The sequence below is a fragment of the Rutidosis leptorrhynchoides genome, chromosome 6 (assembly GCF_046630445.1).
Source record: "Rutidosis leptorrhynchoides isolate AG116_Rl617_1_P2 chromosome 6, CSIRO_AGI_Rlap_v1, whole genome shotgun sequence".
NCBI lineage: Eukaryota > Viridiplantae > Streptophyta > Magnoliopsida > Asterales > Asteraceae > Rutidosis > Rutidosis leptorrhynchoides.
Genome location: NC_092338.1, coordinates 373,300,665 through 373,314,880, shown reverse-complemented (window position 1 = coordinate 373,314,880; position 14,216 = coordinate 373,300,665). Strand labels below are relative to the sequence as shown.

Here is a 14,216-nt window from a genome sequence, read left to right as displayed (position 1 = left end):
CCATAATTAACCTTGGCCGGTTGGTTGAGGATTTTCTTTTACTTAACCGTTTTATTATTTCCCCCACCGGTTCTATTTCTTCATCAGGTTCCGATTCTTCTTCCGGTTCCGATTCTTCTTCCGGTTCCGACTCTTCTTCCGGTTCCTCTTCGGGAACTTGTGAATCTGTCCACGAATCATTCCAATTTACATTTGACTCTTCATTATTATTAGGTGAGTCAATGGGACTTGTTCTAGAGGTAGACATCTATCACATAATATCAAACGCGTTAAGAGATTAATATATCACATAATATTCACATGTTAAAAATATATAGTTTCCAACAAAATTTGTTAAGCAATCATTTTTCAAGTAAACACGGTCGAAGTCCAGACTCACTAATGCATCATAACAAACTCGATAAGACACACTAATGCAAAATTCTGGTTCTCTAAGACCAACGCTCGGATACCAACTGAAATGTCCCGTTCTTATTGATTAAAAACGTTCCATATTAATTGATTTCGTTGCGAGGTTTTGACCTCTATATGAGACGTTTTTCAAAGACTGCATTCATTTTAAAACAAACCATAACCTTTATTTCATCAATAAAGGTTTAAAAAGCTTTACGTAGATTATCAATTAATGATAATCTAAAATATCTTGTTTACACACGACAATTACATAATGGTTTACAATACAAATATGTTACAACAAAATAAGTTTCTTGAATGCAGTTTTTACACAATATCATACAAGCATGGACTCCAAATCTCGTCCTTATTTAAATATGCGACAGCGGAAGCTCTTAATAATCACCTGAGAATAAACATGCTTAAAACGTCAACAAAAATGTTGGTGAGTTATAGGTTTAACCTATATATATCAAATCATAATAATAGACCACACGATTTCATATTTCAATACACATCCCATACATAGAGATAAAAATCATTCATATGGTGAACACCTGGTAACCGACATTAACAAGATGCATATATAAGAATATCCCCATCATTCCGGGATCCTCCTTCGGACATGATATAAATTTCGAAGTACTAAAGCATCCGGTACTTTGGATGGGGCTTGTTAGGCCCAATAGATCTATCTTTAGGATTCGCGTCAATTAGGGTGTTTGTTCCCTAATTCTTAGATTACCAGACTTAATAAAAAGGGGCATATTCGATTTCGATAATTCAACCATAGAATGTAGTTTCGCGTACTTGTGTCTATTTTGTAAATCATTTATAAAACCTGCATGTATTCTCATCCCAAAAATATTAGATTTTAAAAGTGGGACTATAACTCACTTTCACAGATTTTTACTTCGTCGGGAAGTAAGACTTGGCCACTGGTTGATTCACGAACATATAACAATATATACATATATATCAAAGTATGTTCAAAATATATTTACAACACTTTTAATATATTTTGATGTTTTAAGTTTATTAAGTCAGTTGTCCTCGTTAGTAACCTACAACTAGTTGTCCACAGTTAGATGTACAGAAATAAATCGATAAATATTATCTTGAATCAATCCACGACCCAGTGTATACGTATCTCAGTATTGATTACAACTCAAACTATATATATTTTGGAATCAACCTTAACCCTGTATAGCTAACTCCAACATTCACATATAGAGTGTCTATGATTGTTCCGAAATATATATAGATGTGTCGACATGATAGGTCGAAACATTGTATATGTGTCTATGGTATCTCAAGATTACATAATATACAATACAAGTTGATTAAGTTATGGTTGGAATAGATTTGTTACCAATTTTCACGTAGCTAAAATGAGAAAAATTATCCAATCTTGTTTTACCCATAACTTCTTCATTTTAAATCCGTTTTGAGTGAATCAAATTGCTATGGTTTCATATTGAACTCTATTTTATGAATCTAAATAGAAAAAGTATAGGTTTATAGTCGGAAAAATAAGTTACAAGTCGTTTTTGTAAAGGTAGTCATTTCAGTCGAAAGAACGACGTCTCGATGACCATTTTAGAAAACATACTTCCACTTTGAGTTTAACCATAATTTTTGGATATAGTTTCATGTTCATAATAAAAATCATTTTCTCAGAATAACAAATTTTAAATCAAAGTTTATCATAGTTTTTAATTAACTAACCCAAAACAGCCCGCGGTGTTACTACGACGGCGTAAATACGGTTTTACGGTGTTTTTCGTGTTTCCAGGTTTTAAATCATTAAGTTAGCATATCATATAGATATAGAACATGTGTTTAGTTGATTTTAAAAGTCAAGTTAGAAGGATTAACTTTTGTTTGCGAACAAGTTTAGAATTAACTAAACTATGTTCTAGTGATTACAAGTTTAAACCTTCGAATAAGATAGCTTTATATGTATGAATCGAATGATGTTATGAATATCATTACTACCTTAAATTCCTTGGATAAACCTACTGAAAAAGAGAAAAATGGATCTAGCTTCAACGGATCCTTGGATGGCTCGAAGTTCTTGAAGCAGAATCATGACACGAAAACAAGTTCAAGTAAGATCATCACTTGAAATAAGATTGTTATAGTTATAGAAATTGAACGAAAGTTTGAATATGATTATTACCTTGTATTAGAATGATAACCTACTGTAAGAAACAAAGATTTCTTGAGGTTGGATGATCACCTTACAAGATTGAAAGTGAGCTAGCAAACTTGAAAGTATTCTTAATTTTATGAAACTAGAACTTTTGGAATTTATGAAGAACACTTAGAACTTGAAGATAGAACTTGAGAGAGATCAATTAGATGAAGAAAATTGAAGAATGAAAGTGTTTGTAGGTCTTTTTGGTCGTTGGTGTATGGATTAGATATAAAGGATATGTAATTTTGTTTTCATGTAAATAAGTCATGAATGATTACTCATATTTTTGTAATTTTATGAGATATTTCATGCTAGTTGCCAAATGATGGTTCCCACATGTGTTAGGTGACTCACATGGGCTGCTAAGAGCTGATCATTGGAGTGTATATACCAATAGTACATACATCTAAAAGCTGTGTATTGTACGAGTACGAATACGGGTGCATACGAGTAGAATTGTTGATGAAACTGAACGAGGATGTAATTGTATGCATTTTTGTTAAGTAGAAGTATTTTGATAAGTGTATTGAAGTCTTTCAAAAGTGTATAAATACATATTAAAACACTACATGTATATACATTTTAACTGAGTCGTTAAGTCATCGTTAGTCGTTACATGTAAGTGTTGTTTTGAAACCTTTAGGTTAACGATCTTGTTAAATGTTGTTAACCCAATGTTTACAATATCAAATGAGATTTTAAATTATTATATTATCATGATATTATCATGTATGAATATCTCTTAATATGATATATATACATTAAATGTCTTTACAACGATAATCGTTACATATATGTCTCGTTTAAAAATCATTAAGTTAGTAGTCTTGTTTTTACATATGTAGTTCATTGTTAATATACTTAATGATATGTTTACTTATCATAGTATCATGTTAACTATATATATCCATATATATGTCATCATATAGATTTTATAAGTTTTAACGTTCGTGAATTACCGGTCAACTTGGGTGGTCAATTGTCTATATGAAACATATTTCAATTAATCAAGTCTTAACAAGTTTGATTGCTTAACATGTTGGAAACATTTAATCATGTAAATATCAATCTCAATTAATATATATAAACATGGAAAAGTTCGGGTCACTACACTGACCTCCTCGGGGCCTTTTTCACATCCTTGCTAAGACTGAAAAACTTGAAATCTCCATCTGGAATATCCAGAATCTCACCAAACTCCTCCAACGTCCAATCGTAGGAATAACCAAACATGTTCACGTGAACACATTTCAGTTTACGTGGATCAAAGACATAGTTAGCATAGAATTCCCTAACAAGTCTGGGATAGTACTCATTAACTTGACAATATAGAAAAGCTCCAGCATCTATTCCCCGCCAGTACGCGGAAAAACCACCTTGAGAAACAACGTTAATACCAGGAAGAATGGGACGGTCGGCTAATAGTCGTCGTCTTTCAGCAACTTGTTGTGATGACTCTCCTTGTGATGGTCGGTGTAAAGCTCTAGCTCTTCTGTCCATGGATATTAACTGAGATTAACTGTAAATAACAAACTAATTAAAAATAATCATCATACAAACAAATAATAAATACTATAATTAGTGAAGAAAAATGCTTAAATTAGTACCTTAAAGTACCTTTAATCAATGAATTGCACAAGGATGGAATTTTTATGAGACTGTGAAATCAAAGTTCCAGGGTCATACTATAAATAGGGTAAAATCTTATCCGACAAAAATCTAAGAAATCTTACTAAATCTTATCTGAAAATCCAACATCTGATCAGATAAGGTCACAAGTTCGCAAGACGCAAGGACGTAAGCTTGCGCCTTGCGTCTTGCGAGGGCAACCTGGCAAAAAAAAATTTATTGGGCTCCAGCGCAAGAAACTTGCTGGGAATGGGCATTTTGGCTATAATCCCTACTTAAAATACACTGAAAATATATACTCAATACTAAATGAAATGAGTATAAATAAACTTAAGACAATTTACGGACTACATTGCTTCAACATTCTCATTAATAAACTGATTACAATCTACTATTTATTATCTCAAAAGAGAACTTCCTAAACTAACGTGCATGTAACATACTAACCCACTAACTCACGTGCCTAAACTATAGGTCACAAACCCACGTTGAAACCCCACTTAACTTAATAATCTATCAAACTTAATGCCAAGTCAAATTACTAAACATACAAAATAAATATTAAACTTACTACTTCTAATAATAACTAGACTATTAAAATTACTCAACATTCACCCCCGTAATTATAATATGACTCTCTTTCGATCACATTCTCCGTTCAATGAAAACGAACTTGACTTTCTTTCTTTGATTGCATAAGGTTGCAATCCACCCGTTCTTCTTTCTTAGGTAAACTTCCGGTCTCGTTCACCTTTTTTGATCTTCGGTCTTTGGTCTCTCTCGGTCTAGACTTTCTTCGATCTTCTTTCTTTCTTTCGGTTTTCTTCTTAATCACCAATAGTGACCAACCTTGCTTCATACTTTTGATCACAAATTGTGACTACTTGGTTCTTGCTATTTTTTCAACTTGCTTGCTAACTTTCTTGCTTCTTTCTTGCTAACTTGCTTGCTAACTTTCTTGCTGACTTGCTTGCTACCTTTCTTGCTGACTTGCTTGCTACTTGCTTTGATTGCATATGATTGCAATCAATAATTTCTTTCTTGCTATCTTCGTTCTTGCTAGGCTCCAGAATCGTCATGCTCTGATACCAATTGTTGGAACATACATGTTCCTCAATCTTGCTTTCATTCTTCTTACTTTGAAACATACTTAAAATACACTGAAAATATATACTCAATACTAAATGAAATGAGTATAAATAAACTTAAGACAATTTACGGACTACATTGCTTCAACTTTCTCATTAATAAACTGATTACAATCTACTATTTATAATCTCAAAAGAGAACTTCCTAAACTAACGTGCATGTAACATACTGACCCACTAACTCACGTGCCTAAACTATAGGTCACAAATCCACATTGAAACCCCACTTAACTTAATACTATGTCAAACTTAATGCCAAGTCAAATTACTAAACATACAAAATAAATATTAAACTTACTACTTCTAATAATAACTAGACTATTAAAATTACTCAACATTCACCCCCGTAATTATAATATGACTCTCTTTCGATAACATTCTCCGTTCAATGAAAACGGACTTGACTTTCTTTCTTTGATTGCATAAGGTTGCAATCCACCCATTCTTCTTTCTTAGGTAAACTTCCGGTCTCGTTCACCTTTTTTGATCTTCGGTCTTTGGTCTCTTTCCGTCTAGACTTTCTTCGATCTTCTTTCTTTCTTTCGGTTTTCTTCTTAATCACCAATAGTGACCAACCTTGCTTCATACTTTTGATCACAAATTGTGACTTGATTCTTGCTATTTTTTCAACTTGCTTGCTAACTTTCTTGCTTCTTGCTTGCTAACTTTCTTGCTGACTTGCTTGCTAACTTGCTTGCTACGTTTTTGCTGACTTGCTTGCTACTTGCTTGCTACTTGCTTTGATTGCATATGATTGCAATCAATAATTTCTTTCTTGCTATCTTCGTTCTTGCTAGGCTCCAGAACCGGCATGCTCTGATACCAATTGTTGGAACATACATGTTCCTCAATCTTGCTTTCATTCTTCTTACTTTGAAACATACTTAAAATACACTGAAAATATATACTCAATACTAAATGAAATGAGTATAAATAAACTTAAGACAATTTACGGACTACATTGCTTCAACTTTCTCATTAATAAACTGATTACAATCTACTATTTATAATCTCAAAAGAGAACTACCTAAACTAACGTGCATGTAACATATTGACCCACTAACTCACGTGCCTAAACTATAGGTCACAAACCCACGTTGAAACCCCACTTAACTGAATACTCTGTCAAACTTAATGCCAAGTCAAATTACTAAACATACAAAATAAATATTAAACTTACTACTTCTAATAATAACTAGACTATTAAAATTACCCAACAGTTTGTGACTAAAAGGTGGTCACTAATATTTACCATTAGTGACCAAAAAGTGATCACATACATTGACCGTTTGTGACCAAAAAATGGTCACTTACATTGACCGTTTGTGACCAAAAGGTGGTCACTCACATTGACCGTTAGTAACCAAATCGTTAGTGACCAAAAGGTGGTCACTCGCATTGACCGTTAGTGACCAAAAAGTGGTCACTCACATATCGTTAGTGTTAAAAAGTGGTCACTCTTTTGCCAAAACATGATTACAATTGATAAAATTTGCTACCTGTATGACATTTATATTCAACAATATTTGTAATTAGATATATTCTCAATCAGCATTGAACACAAAATTTCGTCTTCTAATAAACAAAAAAGAACATGCAAATAACCTCTTAAACAACAATTAACAACATTACTTATAAATAAGAAGAGTAATAATAATATTAATATATGAATCACAAGAATTTAAGCATCATGTCTTCTGTTAATGATCATACAATAATCAAAATGCCTCATACAATGTGGGGACAATGGCTCCAGTATGCTATAGTGCTTGATCTTTAGCTTCTACAGTCCATTTCACCACCACTCTTGATCCCCTGAAACATAAAGTCCGGGTTAATTACAATTATAATATAGTTATCATATAATACATTTAGATAAACAAAGGAAATTAACGTTCTATGCTTCCAACAAGGGTAAAAGAAAAACAATTTATCACTCACCGCATATCCGAATTAAATTCAGACTTAAAGGAACGAGCACAAGTTCCACTGACCCAAGCACATACCGATTTATCGATTTTACAGCTTTAAGGTTTTCAACTAAGGAGTACTTATCTCAACCATGTAATTCCCCTAGAACAAGCATTTTCACCTGACATGGACTATAAAGAATGTTAAGAAAAGTGTTTACATATAATAAAAGTTGAATTTGGTACGATCAAAGGTAAAGAAATAACTCAAGGAAAAATGCTGAACAAAATTCTTATGTTTTGAAAATCAAGTAAATGAAGATAAATTGATTTGATCATTACCTTCAGTCTTCCTTATGGATTCCCATCTAGGATACCAATTCCAGCACTATAGATCACTAAATCAGATCAAATGCCCACACTGCAACTTAAGATTTTCAAAGGACCAATAACAATGAGTATTTGGCAAAATGCATTTCAAGGGAACACTAAAAGCTTGAAAACTAACTCAGAATATAGACTCTTCCTACATACAGTTTTCAAATAGGATAGAATCATGATATTAGTCATGCGACGTTAGATATATCGAATGGAATACATTACCATCACAGAAAGTCCATTTGGTGCAGTATCAAACGATTTAGAATAAGCAACTCCAACCGTTAAGCATACTGAAAATCCAAAAGATAAAGCCTAGAAAAAACCCTGGTAGGTGAGTAATTTGACCCAATTAACTTTTTAAACTACATTTTTGTTTAATCCAATAGATACATTAGATATAAACCATACTTGGCCCACTTCTAAGTACATGGTCAAATTTTCCACCTATCATTTTAGTTTCAGACTAAGAGTTATAAAGTACTCTTAATATCAAAGGTGCAGATGTAAACAAATATAGTGTTCCGTATTGAGATAAATAAACTAGAATAACCTGTTTGAAGCATCAGCGAGTGGTGAAAAAGTTTTGGAAGCAATAACATAACATGTCTAGCAAGTAAAATCAGATAATTAAGACTTGTAGAAAGGTTTAGTCAAAGAAGTAACGGTTGTAGGTCAAAACTATACCTGGGGCTTAAGTTTTTCTTTCGTAACGCAAACAAGATCTAATATGGCCTTGATGCAATACTCACTACAAATAATGTTGTAGTTTTTAACACTTTTTAAATGAGTTTTTGACGCTTAAAAATATCAACATAAGTCGAAAGCGTGGAAAAATATGGTGTCAAAAACTTTGAAACGTCAAAAAATATGGTGTCAGAAATTTTTAGTGTTATTAACTTTTTGACACTTGTAAGTGTCATTGGGTTTTCTTTTTTGACGCTTTTCAATGTCAAAAACTTTGTGACTGTTATAGGTGTTAAAAACATGTTAAGTTATTGACACTTCAAAGTGTTAAAAATTTTGAAAGTGTCAAAAATGAAACATTATTTTGTAGTGACTATTGAGCCTTTGACGGTCACCAGTCCATCAAATCACCATTTTATTCGCCCGAAAATCGTTTAAATAACTCAAATTGAGAATATAAAAGCTAACTGATGAACAAAGCTTTTCAAAAAAAAAAAAAAAAAAAAAAAAAAAAAAACTGATGAACAAAATTTATTGGCAAAGTATAAGCACTTGGTATAAATCAACAATGTTGGACATGATATACTTCAGCTAAAGAAGCTTCATGTATAGGACGTTGAGTGCATGTCCAATCACCTCTTGATACTAATGTTGCACTGGCAAAAGCTACAGATAGAATAGTTTATAAGCATATTACAAAGTCGTAACCTAGTCACATCATTAATAAGAGTACAAGACTAATTAAGTCCTCGACCAAAGGAGTGGTTGAACTAGCAATTCAATTACACGAAGATCGTGATCTAATCGTAACATTAGAGTTTGATTGATAGAAATCGCCCAGTTTGGTCTTCAATCACGTATGTATGATCAATTTAGGGTTTAATTTGTCGAATATGCCGATTTAGGGCTGGATTGATGAATGTCGTCGACTTAGGGACTGAAGAAACTCGATCTTGTATATAGAATTCATACATCGAATTAAGGTTTCGTTTGTAGAATTTGTTGAGTTAGGTCTTCATTTCGCTCATTCACTCATTCTCATGGAAAATTGAATTTTTATTTAACTTCACATTTTTTTAATATCTGATAAGGAGTAATTAATTACTCCGTAACTTTAATATACTCTTCACCTCAGTTAAAAATGGATATGCAGGCTGCTAGACTTTTGTCACGTGAGCAGTTCATGCTAAAAGTACTTTGTACCAAGTATAGATAACTTCACGGTTTAAAATAGAAATAGAAAACGGAGTATTATTTTGTACGCTTAATAATTACTCCGTAATAGTAATGTATAGAATAGAATAGAATATAACTAGTGTTTGGGGCACGCGTTGCCGCGTCGTTCTGTAGACATTTTTGGGCAATGTGATGGAGTCGTTGTTGGCGAAAGTGTAGGAAAAATTGTAGGGAAAAAGAAGGGAAAAAAAAATCTTGACTTAACTATGTAATTCGTCCCTAAAGTTATACACTTTTTTCATCCTCGTCCCTAAAGTAATTTTCTCTCATCCTAGCCCTCAATGTTATTATATGGTTTCGTATTTGTCCTTAATGGTAACTGCCATTAACTTTTTGCAGTTTATGACTAGAAACGTGGGAATATGGCAAGGGCATTTTAGTATTTTAGCTATTTAATATAAACCCTATTAAAATAAGTCAGCTATGAATTATATGACAGACGACGTTTCATTTATCTGATGTTATGACAACTTTATTTTGGTGTTTTATGCAACTTTGGATCAAGAATTTTTATTTTAATGTTATTTCATGTTTTATTATATGTACTTTGAGTAGGCATTGCTACTTTGGGTCAAGATGTTATTTTGATGCTATTTTGGTAGTACTTTGATAATACTATGCAACATGGAATGGAATTTTGTTATTTTGATTTTTTTGGTAGTACTTGGATGAACTGCACTATGCACTAATTTTGTTATATAATCAGTATGCTGATTCAATGGTAACCTTTTATGACCTTATTTTGCAGTATGCACTAATCTAAACTAAACACAATTAACAGCTGCACAACTGCACATTATACATTACTTGCACAGTATACAGTATACATTACTGCACAGTAACACAAACTGCACAATTTCATGTATACATTACTTGCACATAATATGCTATGATCAAACTGAACAAACTGCACAATTTCATGTTTCGATTAAACTGCACAATTAAAATGCACAATATGCTGTTTATACAGTAAATTATTAACATTCTCATCAGTATGCAAAATCGCATATTAGTATGCACAAATAAACTGCACAAATAAATGAAGAGATACAAACTCGTTCCATTTGAATCACAAATTGCATATTACATTCATCGTTTCGAAAATAATATACTACATTCTCAAAAAAACCTACAACAAATTAACTATGTCTATAAAAATTTGCAATAAATAATAGCTAAACATAACAAAATCAAGAGAAATTGGAGACGTCTTCTTTTTCGTTCTTCGTTCTTGAGTTTCAATGCAAGCAAGTTATTCATATCCAATAACGCTTCACGATCCATCACGGGTGAGTCATACCACTGTACAAACTGACAATTGGACCACTATACAAAAAAAATTCAAAAAATTAATCCACATCACAGTTCATAATAACCTAGGATTCACAAATTTTAAAAAGATAAAAATATTGTACATACCGGAATTGGGCAGCTGTAATTGATATGCGAAGAATGGCTTTTCTACCACACCAACAATTAACCATCTTGGTAATTTTAGAATTAGGGTTCGTGACAAAAAAATTCAATTTGGGAATTAGGGTTTACTGAACTGAAGATTGATACGATGGGATATAAATATATAATTTAATTACATATTTGGTCCTTGCACTATGCTGTGGTATCATTCTATTCCCTAAAATATTTATTGTTCAAATACATAATATAAATACACGCAAATGACAATATTACCCTCACGTATTTGTCACGGGAGTATGCCTTTCTAGGTTGCAGTTAAAGGCTGGTAACGGCGGGGACCAAAATGAAACTGAAACATAACTTTAAGGGTGAGGATGAGAGAAATTTACTTTAGGGACGAGGATGAAAAAAGTATATAACTTTAGGGACAAATTACGCAGTTAAGTCAAAAATCTTTATAATCTTGTTTTTTTAAAGAAAATTAGTTTAGAAAAAGTGCCAACGTCCTTATGCAGTCCTTTAGTAAAAAAAAATTAGAGGAGAATGAAAGGAACAATTTAAAAAAAAAAAAAAAATTGTTACTATAGATGAATAGTGTAGTACTCCTTGTGGGTAAAACTTCCCTTGCACAACGTACAAGTCATTAAAGCACAAAATGTGTCGCTTTCGACGAATAGTAAGTGAATAGTAGACAACTTTGGAAATTAGTATATAGATATAACTAGTTTTTCAACCCTCGTTTCGCGTCGGGGTTCGGTTTCCAATATATTTTATTATGTTTATTTTGCAAAATTATTTCGTGGCTAAAAATGATGTCGTTGAAGCGCAACTCGAATCGAACGAAAAGGTATAACACGTCAAAGATTTAGATGTCATCTTAAATTAACAATATATGTGTATTTTCGCGTTTCGCTATGGAGTTGTTGACTTTTTAAAATTGTGATGACCCGTCCAAATCCATTTGGACGAATACATCATTCATCGATTTCACAGTGAGGTACTGACCTCTACATGATACGTTTTGTAAACATTGCATTCTTTTGAAAAGGCACACCATAAATGAATATCAAATTCTAAGGTTTTTGACATTTGATGATTTCTACATATAGACAATCACCGTAAATAATAGTTTACAATACTACATCCGTTGACAATGCAGTCAAAATAAGATACATGATGATGATTTTGTGAATGCAACGTTTTCTCGAATAAAGCATGTATGACTTCATGCACATAGCTTGTATAACATATAAGCAAACAGCGGAAGACTTCTAGGAACCTGAGAATAAACATGCTTAAAAGTGTCAACACAAAGGTTGGTGAGTTCATAGTTTTAATGTTGCGCATAATCTGTATATAAAGGTGGATCACAAGATTTCAGTTGTTTCATCCAGAAACGTTTATCAAAATATTCTACAAGATTGAGCACCCTGGTAACTAAACTTTAACGTTATAATAAGTACCCATGTTTTAACATACATGCAACCAACATGTACAATACACGCAAACCAACGTATACTAAACTCAAATAGCATACGTCTGTTTTATAGTTCAGGCTAGGGTTTCTATACCTGGAACAGACGGGGATGTCAAGCCCTATGGATCCATATATAACTACTCGCGCCCACCAGTTCTTATAACCGGCAGTTACTAGTTACCAAAGCTAAGGGATTTTCGGTTCAAACCCAGTGTAGAATTAAGTATGTACTTGTATCCATTGCATTTAAAATAAAGTGCATGTATTCTCAGCCCAAAAATATAGATTGCAAAAGCAAATAAAAAGGGAGCAAATGAAACTCACCTTAGCAGCACATAAGGTCATTCACCGAAATGTGACCGAAACTTGGAATGCAAAATAACCGTAGATCTCAACCTAGAGAACATATGTTGGTCAATACATGTCTAACAAGCTAGGTCAGGTCATAGTGTATCACAATCCTAATGCTCGATACTGACATTCAGAAGTTAACAAAAGTCATCTCAAAAGTCAACCTGACCCAATATGATCTTTAAATCTATACATGTTTATTAACATAGTATAAGTCTTGATAATTGAACGAATTTATAGTTTATCAACCTCAAAATATTATTTATTTCATGAGCTATATTATATTTGAATTATCATGATAATCGAACATGATTTATTATTTCACATAGTTTTTCAATACTTGTAAAATCAGATTATAGTGTTTATAAAGCTTTAAAACATGATAAGACATTCAACTTTGACAATTGTTCAACAAGACAAAACGTGCCTTATATAAAAATTCATTTACTCGATTAGTAATATCTAAAAATCCAATTTATCAATCTCATAGACAAGTTGTTTAAATATTAATTTACAGTTTCAAGCACAATTTCAATTAACGTTAACCATAATTCAGTTGACTATATCTTTTAATCCGTTCACCGAAATCACGCAATTTCTAAAAGAAAAGTTATTAATTTTTCGCCAGCTTTCCAATAACATGCATATCATATACCTTATATCAGTAGTATATGTATTAAATTCGTGATTCTTCATAAAACTATCTAACGACAAAATTTAGCATACAAGCATGTATAAACATATATACTCGAGAACTAGACATGGATACACTATTAATATATAAAAGATAAGATATGAATGCTCACGTATCAATATTGTGATTCAATATTGTAGGAAAGTACGTAGATGCAACGGAGATGATAAACACTAGGTTTGACTTGCGAACAATTCCTATGAACATTACCCATAACCTCCATAGCTATAACCTATAGTTTCCTTAGCTTTGACTCATTTGAAAACTCGGTTTGAAATCATTTGAGCAGTACTTCGTCGTAGTATTTTATGTATAATACTAATAATAATAATAATATTAATAATACTGACAATAATAATAAGATTAATAATAATATTGATCTTAATAATAATAATAATAATAATAATAATAATAATAATAATAATAATAATAATAATAATAATAATAATATAAATAATATAAATATAAATATATATATTTATATATCGTGAGAGATAGAGAGTGTGAAAACTGAGCCAGAAGTCGAGCAATTTATAGAACCTTTCCTGCCCCCAGCCCCCATGCGATCGCATGGGTTTCATGGGCAATGGCCATGCGATCGCATGGCTCCATTGTCCAGCTCACACTTGTTTGTTTTCTTGCTTGTCGACATATTAATATATTTATATATAATATATATATATATATATATATATAT

The 14,216-nt window shown here is 32.1% G+C and overlaps 1 long non-coding RNA gene across 1 annotated transcript; it reads right to left on the bottom strand.

Moving 5' to 3' along the window:
* Positions 1 to 6,935: 6,935 nt before the first annotated feature.
* On the bottom strand, positions 6,936 to 8,818 carry LOC139855672 (uncharacterized). Its single transcript, XR_011761510.1, has 3 exons — positions 7,623 to 8,818; positions 7,312 to 7,462; positions 6,936 to 7,185 (listed from the first exon to the last, which is right to left on the bottom strand). It is a non-coding gene; the product is annotated as an uncharacterized lncRNA (long non-coding RNA).
* Between the last annotated feature and the right edge of the window lie 5,398 nt (positions 8,819 to 14,216).